An 11,510-nucleotide genomic window follows, 5' to 3' on the forward strand; every position below is an offset into this window, starting at 1 on the left:
TGGGACTGCATTACGATGGACATGTTTGTCGCAAAAGAGCATGCAAACTGAAATTTAATGAGAAAACTAAATTATTATTTGTGTTTTTAACATTTTCATACTATAAACAGAAGTTCATAGTTTACTGGAAAAAGGCCGCAAGCCGTCACCCGAATTCTCCTCCACCGAGATTCAAACGTAAAACACTGCAACTTTGAATTGCCACGTAATTTTTCTATCTACTTTTTAAAGACATTGTGTTACAGATTGATTTGTAAAATAAGTTCGTTTTTATTTCAAAACGATTTGTTACTGTCAGAACCGTATGGGACCAGCTCCATTTAATTTTTGTCAAGTCCAACAATTTTAAATAGAAGATTTATGTAATTTTCTCAATATGATCAAAATATGAGAATTTGCTAAAAATGAAAACATTCCATACAAAATAAAGTAATTTTTTACTTACATATCTATGAATATTTGGAGCAATCCAGGAATTACGAGTTAGAAATTTCAACCGCCGTTCAATCCTTTTGCACTGAGGATTTAAATTATTATGTGTCGATTGTAAAATTGACAATGTTACTTGAGACTCCAATATTCCACACTGGCACGCGAGCAGCAACACAATATTGATGTTGACCAAACCCCAGGTTACACTTTTAATCAACCTTAAAAAATTCATATCTTGCCAACTATTTTTGTGGACAGCGACTACAATTTCTTCAACTACCACATACATGTTCAATGTAATGTAAATCAAACGAAATGTGATCTCTAGCAACAAAAAAATACCAAAAACTCTAAGAAAGTTTTCGGCCGTTTCGCAAATCATTTCATGAAATCTATTCAAACTCTCAAGCAATTCGAAACTGTCGTAACTTTGACCCAAAGCAGCGTGCACAAAATCAAGTTGTCGTGAAAGTGTTGCAACAATGGCAATTAGTGAAAAATACGTTGAATAGTAAATGACAGCACAAACAGAATCCTCAATAAATTTTATTTTACTGTTTTCATAACTAAAAACTTGAGTTGTTAAAATGAAAACCACAAAAAAAATTATTAGGAGAGTTAATTGATTGCTTAAACGAACAGGAGGTATTGATATATTATGATATTTTTCTACTATCAAGTTATTAAACAAGGTGGTAATTTGTTGATTGAAAAATAATATTATACGTATGATTTCAAATTGCATAGCATTTTCAAGCAGTTGTGCCCCAAACCGAAATGATAAATTGATTTTTTTAACAAACACCAATTTCTTCAGAATGAAAAAGCTTTCATATAAGTTGTATGCTATTCCGATGGTGGAAAATACCAAATTGAAACGTACGCTTCGCTGCACAAATCTGCCACGGTCTAGCTTACAAAAGAATGAACCAAAACACCATATTATATATTTTGCTTGATTTAACTTCCCGAATATATTCATTGCTTCTTTTTGAAGAGCCTCTTGAGAACTAGTTTGTATATAAGCAATTCTGGAATTCCGATTAGTTGACGCAACAATTACCTTTTCAGGACAAACCATGCAAAATCGATAGAATCCATTATTTTCCAGAGGTACCCTAAACAAACAATTTGACTTTGACTGATGGAAATTGCTCTATTTTTGGGAGTGGTGTAAGAGGCAAATAAATACTTTCATTGAAATAAGAGAAACATTGTACAAAATGTTGATACTGATATTCTTTACTCCATGTTGAAATAATTAACATTAACTATTTTCTACAAGAAATATTAAAATCGATGGTAAAATAATTTTCCTGACTTAGGATTATGATTTTCCTACTTAGTTGGCAATATTATCGTTTTGAGAAAGATTTCCGTTGCTGAATAAAAAAGGATTGCATCTCAAAGTAGCATATACAACCTGCTGTACAGGGCTGTCGGGCGGCACAGTAGATTTTAATGTAAGGCGCTTTATTTAACATTTTGAATTTGACGCCGTGATTTCCTAAAAAAGAAAGCTTAAATTTTTCTTATATTAAAACAGATTTATATGAGAAAAAAATGAAAGTGCGGTCATTGCTTATGTGTGCTTGTGTAAAATAGGAAATAAACTAGAATCCCTAAAATCTATCCAACCCGTTGGCTCGAATTGTTGAGCTTTGGGTGCACTTGAAGTGTGAGAATCTAAATGATGTTTGCGGGCTGATTCACTCCTACATTTGACTTTCTTGCATTGCAATGACGGTTCCATTCGGATTTGTAAAGATTGCGACTCGCTACCTGCTGGTTTGCACCTCTCCAGCATGCGGCGTGAATGAATTTCACGGGACGAATGTCTAACGTTCGAATAAAAGACCCCAGTGCAGGGTCAGTAAAATGAGCTGGTCCTTTTCTGGACTTGTGTTTCCTCCAATGTGGCCCGTGCGCGATGTTATGGGGACTCGGAGTTTTCACGAGCTGTTACTATCCGATCATAAAAAAATCTAAGCCACTGTTATTCCTCTAACTACTGAGTTTATTAAATAAATGAACTTTAACGTATCTAATTAATACGTATTTATTCGTTTTTACAAGTACACGGTATTTTTGAAGATGATTCCTCTTGCTCCACAGATGATAGTTGAGACTGCATAACAATAGTCATGTTTGTTGCAAAAGAACAAGCAAACTGAAATTTTATGCAACATCCTGTGAGACAATTTAATTTGCTAGTTCTCACTATTACATACGATAAATAGTAGTTCATAATTTATTGGAAAGAGACCGCAAGCTGTCACGTGAATTCTTCTCCACCGACATTCACAGGTAAAGCACTGTAACTTTAAATGGCAATGGATTTAAAAATATTCGCTATAAAACCTAAGTACGGACAAAGTGGACAGAAAATTTTCAAAATGCAATGAAATGAATATAAGAATATTTATGAATATTTTTGCTGCGCATGATATGCCATTTTGCTCACGTCTTTTCAACTTCTTCATTTTTACACGCAAATAATATATTAATTAAGCCCTCAAAATAGTCTTATGCTAGTGATTAGTACATTTTTATTGTTTAGTTTAAAGATTAACCATTTGAGTGCTATCTATACTTACGTATTTGTTAATATTGGGAGCGTTCCATGTATTGCATGTTGTAATTTTCAAACGGTCTTCAATTTTCATGCACTATATGATAAAAACCAGCCATTTTTCATTGTAATTTACATTTTCACCTAATTTTTTATTTAACAAATATTACCTGAGATTCCAATATTCCACATTGACACGCAAGTTGCAATATAACCAAAAAATCGATCAAACCCCGTGCTACATTTTCGAAAAAATTCGAAGAATTGATATTTTGCATACTATTTTTGTGCATGGCAACAACAATTTCCTCAACTACTACGTACATGTTCAGTGTGATATTAACTGAATGAATAGTGATCTTAAGTAACAAAAAAATTCCGAAAATTCTGAAAAAGTCTTCTGCTGTTTCGCATATCATTTCGTGAAATCGATTCAAACTCTCCAGCACTTTGATTCTCTTATGATTGTGCACCACGTTAGAGTGCACGCAATCAAGTTGGCTTGACATAGTTGCAACAATGGCTATCACTAAAAAATTAGTTGAATTTTGAATGACAAGAAAAACACAATCCTTCATAAATTGAATAGATACAATACCATCGTAATTGGAAACATGAAATAATACAAGTATCCCTGTGAAAATCAAAATTAAGAAGATTAAAGTATTACTTAGACGAGTCGGACGAATTGCAATGTTATGATATTTTTTTACTGTCAAATTATTTAATAATGTGGATAGTTGGCCATTGCAGGAGAGCAAGATACGTATGATTTCCATTTCCAAAACATTTTCAAGCAGTTGCGCTGCAAAACGAAATGACAAATTAACTTTTTTAACAGTTACCATGTTTTTGAATAGGGAAATGCTTTCAGGCACATTGAATATCAATACTATGATCGAAAATAATAGTCTGAAATAGAAACTTCTCTGTACAAATTTGCCACGGTGTTGCTTAAAAAAGATAAAACCGAAACGACTTATTAAATACTTTGCTTGATTCAACCTCCCAAATAATGCATTCATTGTGTATGTTCCTGGGGTAACTTGAAAACTAAAATCACTTGGGGTCTAGTTGACATGTAGTTCAGGAATTTGGTAATATTGACACAACAATTTCCTTTGCAGGACAAAAACACGACTGATCGATAGAATTCATATTCATTCAAAGCTCATCAGTATAATACATTGTGCTGTGTTATATAATAAATGAAGATTGCCTCAGTTTTGAAAGTAGGCGTCAGTTCTTTTTTCTTTAACATTGAATTTGACGGAAAATGCTTTTTGGTCTATTTTTTTAACTTATTTATTGATAAAGCCGCCCTAAAGTATTTTGGCTTGGCTTAACAAAGTCATCCAGGGGTATATACTTCATAAAAATATTTAGTCTAGTTTTAAAATTAATTAATAATCTTATAACTAGACAACAAAAAGTTAATTAGTCAATTTTTTGTGAACAAATTTCCTCCATATCAATATATTACAATTATATTAACTTTTTTCGAAACGTAAAACAGAGAGCAAAAACTCTAATACCTGTTGTTAATTGCTGTCCAAAAGAACCGTCGAGAGGCGAGATTGCATGCAGATACAAAAATTCATCGCACAAGAGCAAGCAAGCTATAATCAAATAATTGTTTTAGAAATATAAGAAATAAAAGATTTTTAAAATTGATCACCACAAAAAGCAGTTCATTGTTGATTGGAAATATCCCACAAGCTGTTATACGAATTCTTCTCCAACGAGCTTCAAACGCAAAACTCTGCAACTGGAGAACAGTAATGCGGCTGTATGGATACATTAATTGTAGAACAGTAAATGGACAAATTTAACAGAGAACAAAGAACATCATTTAATTGTAGAAGCTAATTTAAAGTGTTTTAAATTGTTGTTGTAAATATTGTCTTAATATTTTTTAATGATACTAATATGCAATCGTTTATTGCTGCATGTTCACTTTAGTCGCAGCATGAACAAATATGCTATGCAACCCACTGCTCAGGTCTGTTCGGCGGCGCAGTATAAATATATAAATTTAATGCTTTTGCATGCATTTACTAATTAAACAAAAGAAATAAAATGATATTTAATAAAATTGTTTTAATTTTATATGGACTATAATTAGTATTTATTCTATTTTTTTTTGTTTATATTATTTGCAATACGTATACTAATTTCATGTTAGTTGAATTAAGTCATACTTGTATATTATTACTTCTATTTAAAATTAAAAAATCTTACATAATAATGAATATCTGGATCAGACCAAGATTTGTCTGCAAGGTTTATCAGCAAATTCTCAACTCGCTTGCTCTGCAACTAAGATATCAATACTGATTACATTCTCTTAACAGATTATACCTTAGATTCCATGACTCCGCACTGATACGCTAAAAGTGAAATAATGGATACGTTAACAACACTCCAGGCTACGCCATTTATCACTGTATCGACCAGGATATCTTGGAAGTTATTCGTATACATGACAAACACGATTTGCTCTATGATCACATACATGTTCATCGTGATGTATATTGAGTGGACCAATACCATCAAAAGTATTAAAATGCTAAAGATTTCGTTAAAAAGTTCACTCATTCCACCAATCATTTCATGAAGTGAGTTTAAACCATGGATGTTATTCAAACGCTCCAATTTTTCCTGCAATATAGCAAATTGCAGGTGGTCTAAAAGCTTGGACAGAGTTGCGGCTATCACAATCAGCAGGAAACACGTGGAATAATAAATGTGAGCGTAGATCACATTTCTAATTATGTCAACTGGATCTGACAGGTAACGAATGAAAGAATATAGTTCAATCATTACTAATAACACAGTGGTTGCAAAAATTATGAACAAAAATGAGCGATCTAAACGTATTCTCGGTAAATTCAAATGTAAACATCTCTCTTGATTCAAACTATTCAGCAAAAAAACACATTGACTGGAATGGAAATGTACTATGCGAGTCATTTCAATATTCAGCACGTTAAATAGAAAAGCGGCTAGATAGTTCATAAACGAGCTGGCTGAAATTGCATTGTTGGAGTTAAAAATTCTGCATAAAATGTGAATACATGCTCGGAAGTTCAACAAGAAGTATATCACGCAGAATATTGTTCTGACTAGTAAGCTACGCTCTTCAAAAATGCCATGCTTGAACCTTGCTAAATGAATGCTCAAAAGCCGAAGCCACAAAGTTGTTTCAACTAGCATTTTTAATTCGTCAGGAACTCAGGAATATAGAAAGGAGACTTCCTTCTGATGGAACATTTAGTTGTGAAATGAGACTCAATTTATATTAAATGTATGTGCTCTATTGACAAAACATTTCGAAGTCACAAAAGATGGAAACACTGTAGAAAAATCAATCATCACGTCAACGAAGACGCAATTACTTAATTTCATTGAATATCCCTGGCTACTAATCATCCAGCACTTTTCCGTCAATCAAGAATCGCACCAACGCTTGTATTAAAATCGCCATATTTGTTGCAAAGAATCCGATATACTGCATTCGAAAAAAGGAAAATAAAATCCATAAAAGCAAAGTTTACTGAAAACCAAACAATTCTACTTACAATGAAGAAGAACTCGTAATTGATTGGAAAAATTCCACATGCGGTAAATTTAACCGTTCTAGCACTTGCTTCTGCAGCAAACCATAGCAACTGAAATAATTTTCATTTAAAACATATTTCAATTAATGCTTATTAAAATGTATAACTGCATCGGAGAGCGGAATATCGGGATTCACATTTGATTGCCTTCTCAGTAGTTGAGGAATAATGTTGAACTATAAAAGATATTAAAAGTCTATATATAATATATACCAAAAATGATTTCACCTCTTTTTCACAGCGAGTGCAAGAACTAGTTATCAAAATTATCAGGATAATTTCTTTCGCAAGCCACGGAAGCGTAATAGGGAGGTGCAGAGCTCTTTTAAAATCCCCATACACAAAGAAATTATAAAGAATGACATCAACTATTCTGCAAAAATCTAAAGTTGCGTATAATGAAAGGCAAACCATGGATATCAAAATATATATCCCATACAAATCTTGGAACTCATCGAAAATCTTATGCATTTCAGATCTAATCTTCCTTAAATGGTCAAAGCATTGCTCTTCTTTTGCTTTTTTACGCATGCAAAAGTTAAATAATTTCATGTTTTCAGTCATCTTGTTGATAATTATAACAATTTGAATATTGTAGATATTTAGAAAGCAATCAGAAAGAACATAAGCTATAGTCCATTCAATTTTATGTACAAGATTCGTGAATGTGTACAAACTATTTAGCGTAAGAGTAGCAAATGAAAACAATAAAAATTTGTCGATACAGAAAGATGGTTTGGGATATAAAAGAAAACAAGCATTTAAATGTTTTCTAATTTTAAAAACATTGTTCAAAACAAGGGTCACACGATTTTTCTTAAAACAAAAAATGAGAACTCCAGACAAAACCAACATCAATTTCAACCCTTTGCCAATGATGCTGACAATAATTGGTCCCGAGAGGGATGCTTTTCTCAATTCAGAAGACTGTTCGTCTAGCCGGTATAAGTCTGGAATGTTGCACAGCAAAATAACAGAAGCGACTAGCGCGTTGCTCAATTTAGAACGAGGATGGAAATTTCCTCTGTTATAAGTCACGGTAACAAGAAATGCGAATTTCACAGTTGTTGAGACTATTTCCATTTTGCTATGGAACTGATGCCTCTTCGAGGGATGAAAATATTTTGAACTAAGAAATGAATCCACCGAATCCATTAATTTAATTGTATTTGAACCATATAATTTTAGCCAGCTCGCTAATAGATGTAACGTTTACCACTTTAAACAAATAGTGCTCAGCGCGAGCAAGCATGTTAAATTGATGATAAATGATTGATTAGCAGATCTTGAAAGGAAACAACATGTCAAATCAAATTTGTGAATTATTATTATTTTTTAAAAGTATGAAAAGTTTTCAGAATGTGCAGTTCATCGAATTAGAAACCTCAATATTTATTGAATTTTTAAAAGGTTGAATTGTTTTTGCTGACTGATTTCATTTTCAAAATCCTTCATCGATCCTCTTCGGTAGACTCATAGTTTTTCAAGATTTTGAAGATTGCACGAGTAAAACAATATTAGTTATACATGAACCTGAAATCTATTATTTTACGTGAGAGATATTTATGTTGTACTTAATGGACAATCAAGACTTACAAGGAAAAGAAATTCATAGTTAACTGAGAAGATTCCAAAGACCGTGATAATAATTGGTCTAGATCTCACTTCTGAGGCAAACCACACCACCTGCAAAATACATGAAAAATTAGGAACAGTCATATTTTTATTTATAGGCCATCGTATTAATTAATAATTAACTCAAAAATAAGCCTCACGTGATCAGCAGCATCGTTTGGCAGACTGTTTGCTTTTTTCCATAGCAATACTCCAGATGTGATAGACTATCGGTGTATGAGATTAATTATTTTAAACCAATTTAAAAATAAACCTCATTTTCGGCCTCCATGCACTTAGAAGTGAGGATGATCAAATAAGCAGCAGCCAAGGAGGCCCAGATGGCGTTGTACAAAAATTCATCTGATGCTAGACTTTTTGAAACGATTGATTCCAAGGTTTTGTAAACATTTAACACAATGTACGTCGTTCTATCAATAATGATTATTAATATGCATACTCGATAGAGCAATAAAAAATTATCAAACGCATCACATATTTTGTATCTGACATTCCTCAGGCGCCACACAAGTGAGCTTGAGGCCAAGTTACTCCTATCTATATTTTCTTTTAGACTTTTTAAGGCAAAGCCGAACAAATCTACCATGTAAATAATTTGCAATCTGATTGTGACTAGTATCATGTCTGACGATATCAAGCCAATCTTTGCAAAAGACATATTTTTGTTAAATGTGAAAAGGTAGTTGAAAAATACTGCTAGGCTGTAAAAGAGTAATATTAAATCCATAAAGAGCGAATTTCTTCTAATGTGCGTTTTCTCCAAATAGTTTATCGCATGAAAAATATTACTCAATAGCTCAGCCACGCTTCTTTTATAAAAGTGCATCATTGTTACATTTACAATGAGTAAGGCCATATTGGAAATTATTCCAAAAATGTTTATGTACCTTGAAATTGGATTTCCTAACATGAGACTGATTTCCTCAAAAATGAAATAAATTCTACGCAGCACAGAATATATGCAGTACATGCTATAAATTGTGAGTATCGCAACAGACATATTTCCGCGAGGGATGAACTTCCCTAAGTGGTGGCGAAGAAGCATTGAAAAAGAAAGTTTCATTAACAATGAAGGTTGCAGGTTAACGTGTCGAGTCATTCTTCCAAAAGTAAAATTAAACTCGTCCGAGGCATTAAACAAGAGGTCGCAAGAAACAGCGAAGAGAGAAAAATATAGTAAGGTGTTCCTCTGCTAACCACAGTGATGGGCACGTGCGAATGGAAAAGGACTGGGTGGAATAGTGATCATACGCATTCACTCAACATGCACTCAATAATTCATAGCCACGAGCTTTTATTATTTTTTAGGCATTAAAGTCAATATGGAAGCAAAAAATGGAACAGGTGTCCTGCTTAATCATCCAAACAAGCTCGAGTTGATTGAAAAAGAAAGAAGTTTAACTTTTATTTTTTCGATGATTTTGCAGGTAGCTTTAATTAATAGCGGTTGCAAATTTGAATCACTTTCTTAAATAATGTGTGTACCATCGGTGTGTTATTAATAGCGAATTAAATGATGCAGCGCTTTTTAAAAACTTTCAATTAATTTTTTTACCGTCGAGTAATTGATTAGCAGAGATGATTATCCATTAGTGCCAAAACCAAATCGGTCAATATAAATACTAACAAAATGTGGCGGAGTTTTTTCATCGTTAGTAATTATTATTGAGTTTCGTTGGCGGATATTCGTTAGCATATACAAACCTTTCCAAGTATTCAAACCAGCATTTTTGGCCAATTCGCAGATTAAATACGTAAAAATAATACAAAAATGAAAAATCCAGCTGAAGAGTACAACATGATTTTTGTTTTACTTCCTAAACAGGAAAAATATTTAATAAAAGATCATCATAACCCCGTGTTAAAAGCCGAAGTCTATATAGATATAATAAAATCTTTTTGTTTAAAATTGATCGAATAAATTGACCCGCTTATGCTTCTCAAAAATTAAATTTTGTGCTGATATAATGAGTCATGAATTTTTAGCAAAAGTAAACTTAAACTAATAGTTTGAGGCCTGAATATTTGTGCAGATAATGCCAAATAATATGCTATTATATAGCACAAAAGCACGTTAAAATAATCTGTTCAGGTTCGAACAGTGAAATTATTGAATTGCACTCTTCGCTGAACACCTCACAAAATATAACTTGAATTTTAAACTGAATCGCACATTGCACTAAATATGTGCCTGTTTTTGCCTGTTTGCAATTACTGTTAATAGCTCTCGATCGCCCGTTTGATAATCGAAACATACAATTCTACCGCTACCAAGTTTGAACAACTTTCACTAGGTGGCATGCTGCGGCAGGCAAAGCTACAGAAAGTGTATTTAATTTTTGAGATTTTTCGGATCTATCAGTTTAACAGTTGAGAATTAACAGAATAAGTTTAAATTGTCCTGGGAGTATAATTAATTTTGTTGAAAATAAAGCTATGTTATGTAATTCAAATTAAGTATTTATAGCTTTATAAAATTAGTCTCTCTTGTTGATGGATAACAAGGCCAAAGCATTATATTATATACCCTTCTAGGGAGCAGTTCAGTTGACTGGTGTTATGCCTCTGAGATAGAGGCAAATTTAGCCAGAGAATAACAACTCGCGCAATTATTTCCGTGTGTCAATCAACAATTACAAAGCATTATAGTCTTCCAGTGAATTGCCAACTGTGTGCCGAGCGGTCTCCACATTATTTTCTATCATTATAGTGAGAGATACAGAATGACACAAAATGCACTTCTACATTTCCTCGGCTGGACGAATGAATGTAATTACCCCAGTGCGAGTTCTTTACAGCTGAGCGTATATCAATTTAATGCACATTTTGTGACAAGTCTCTGAACGCCAAAAACTTTACGAAAGTTTTCGGCCATTTCGCAAATCATTTCATAAAATCCATTCAAACTCTCAAGCAATTCGAAACTGTCGTAACTTTGACCCAAAGCAGCGTGCACAAAATCAAGTTTGCGTGAAAGGGTTGCAACAATGGCAATTAGTGAAAAATACGTTGACTAGTAAATGACGGCACAAACAGAATCCTCTATATATTTTATTTTACTGTTCTGTTTCTCTCTACTTGCTGGTTTGCACCTTTCCAGCATGCGTGATTTGGTTTCACGGGACAAATGTCTAGCGTTTCAATGCAGTCCTCGGTGCGGAGGCAACTGGCCCTTCAGTGGGCTGGGTCCCTGTGCGGCCTGGTGCGCCCATGTTATCCGTTCGCGGTGTTAATGGGATTGGGTTTCAGCA

At 33.3% G+C, this 11,510-nt stretch overlaps 1 long non-coding RNA gene across 1 annotated transcript; it reads right to left on the minus strand.

The window, feature by feature from the left end:
- Nucleotides 1-6,401: 6,401 nt before the first annotated feature.
- Nucleotides 6,402-6,922, minus strand: LOC135944794 (uncharacterized). The gene is made up of 4 exons (XR_010575366.1): nucleotides 6,853-6,922; nucleotides 6,732-6,800; nucleotides 6,586-6,675; nucleotides 6,402-6,515 (listed from the first exon to the last, which is right to left on the minus strand). It is a non-coding gene; the product is annotated as an uncharacterized LOC135944794 (long non-coding RNA).
- Between the last annotated feature and the right edge of the window lie 4,588 nt (nucleotides 6,923-11,510).

Source organism: Cloeon dipterum, chromosome 4 (assembly GCF_949628265.1).
Source record: "Cloeon dipterum chromosome 4, ieCloDipt1.1, whole genome shotgun sequence".
NCBI lineage: Eukaryota > Metazoa > Arthropoda > Insecta > Ephemeroptera > Baetidae > Cloeon > Cloeon dipterum.